Here is a 2,127-nt window from a genome sequence, read left to right as displayed (position 1 = left end):
GTTGGGGGCCTGGCTCTGGGGGCTTCTCCTGCGGCTGGCCAGTCATGCTGTTCTCATACTGCTGGGCAGGAGGGAGAAGCGACCTGGGTCCGAGGGAAAAGGACAAGGCAGGGTCACTTTCGCATCTCTCACTCCCACATCACCATCATCTGGCAGAGGCCACTGTTCCAGAAGCTTCCCTCACCCTCCCATGCCCTGGGGAAGCCCGTTGGCAGGCACACACCACAGACCTTCACCAGGCTGTGCAGTGTGTCCAGGGGACCCTGAGGAGGAGGCCACTGAGGTGACTTAGATGAGGTCCTCAAAACAGCAAGACAGAGTTGAAAGGGGGCTGTGGCACTACAGAACAGTACCCCTCAAGCCGTCTGCATGAGCTCCAAGTACTGTGACACAGTACCCCTCAAGCCATCTGTGTGAGCTCCAAGTACTGTGACACAGTACTTTTCCAACCGTCTGTGCCTAGCTACAGGTGCTGTGACACAGTACTTCTCCAATTCTCTGTGCCTAGCTACAGGTGCTGTGACACAGTACTTCTCCAACCATCCGTAACAAAGGACATTGTTACATTGTTTTGCATCTTCATTTCTAAGCAGTTGACAAATACTTTTCCAATATATAAGACAAATTAACTGCTAGAGAAATGGAAAGATACTCAAAGACAAAGCTTTTTTTTTTTTTAATTATTCAGTATAGCAGATTATTGTCGAGTGGATGTGACGGTTCCTAAGTGTCTACTCTCAGTTTCTGGCTTCCTTCATGGACTGAGGCAGGGACACCGTCCTGGCGAGTCCTGTTCCTGGAGCACAGTTGTGGAGCACAGCCGCACAGACACCTCCCTGAGGTCTGGCTGGGGTCCTGGTTCAGAGAAGTGGGAGGGGCTAGACATAAGGAGTAATTTCAAGTCACCCCCTGGACTACGGAAAGTTAGTTCTGGGGGTCTCTCTCCAGAATGAGGAACCACAACGCCAACTTTGGTAAAGTGTCTCCAGCCATCTGGAGCTAGGCACCATCACCCACTTGCCAAGATCAGGAAATGAAATGCAAGCTCCTCTGTCCCCCAGCGCCCCTTTCACCTTCCCAACCTGGGTTCAAGTCGCCTCTCAAGTGAGAACAACGAGACCTCTATCACAGAAAGTACATCGTTTTCAAAACATTAAGAGGGCCACTGGTGTTCATTCCATTTAATGCTATAAAAATGACCCCTGTCTTGTGGGTCTCACATGAGTGTGTGGAGGCTCAGGACTGACGTTAGAGTCTCCCCTGAATGCTCACTTACTCACTGGACAGGGTTTTCTGGTAAGCTCAGAGCTCGCCATGGACCAGTTGCTACATGGACCCTGAGTCGGTGTTGGAATTACATGCAGGTTGCCACGCTCACCCAGCATTTATAGCACTAACATGAGTTCTGGGGATTCAAATTCCTGATCCTCATGCCTGTGTGGCAAGCTCTTCAATCAGCAAGTCATCACCTCATAAAAACAACTGAAGGAAAAACAACAACAAACAAAGCCAACCAGGAGCTCTGGCTGCTCTCACGGAGGATGCAGGTTCAGTTCTCAGCACCCACATGGCGGCTCACGACCCTTTGCAACTTAAGTCACAAGAGAACTGGGACACCCAGTTCTGGCTCATGCCAGTAGCAGGCATGTACACAGATGTAGGTAAACACAAATAATACATACAGTACACACAAAATTAAAACAAACAAATATTTTAAAAATTAAAATCAAATATATTTATTAGATTTGTATGCATGCGTGTGTGCACATGCTCATGGGGGGTTGAAGGAGTCACAGTTGACTGTGGCAGTCAGAGGGCAGCTAGCAGAAGTCATTCTCTCCTTTCACTATGTGGGGCCCAGAACCACCTTTACGTGACCAGCCATCTTGATTTAAGAAAGAAAAAAAAATCAAGAAACCCTTTGTTAGTGACAGTCAGCTTAGAAAGAGAAAAGAAAAGAAGAGAAGAGAAAAGGAAAGAAAGAAAGAAACAAAGAAAGAAAGAGAGAAGGGGATGGGGAAGCCTTCCATGCCCCCTGTCTTCACGATTACCTTGTGCCTGAGGGGGGCATTCCAAGCCCTTCTCACCCATCCCAATACTCCAGAGCAAATGCTCAGAGCTTCCAAC

The sequence above is a fragment of the Peromyscus californicus genome, unplaced genomic scaffold (assembly GCF_007827085.1).
Source record: "Peromyscus californicus insignis strain IS unplaced genomic scaffold, ASM782708v3 Scaffold_19__1_contigs__length_69161282, whole genome shotgun sequence".
NCBI classification, from domain to species: domain Eukaryota; kingdom Metazoa; phylum Chordata; class Mammalia; order Rodentia; family Cricetidae; genus Peromyscus; species Peromyscus californicus.
This window is presented reverse-complemented; position numbering follows the sequence as displayed.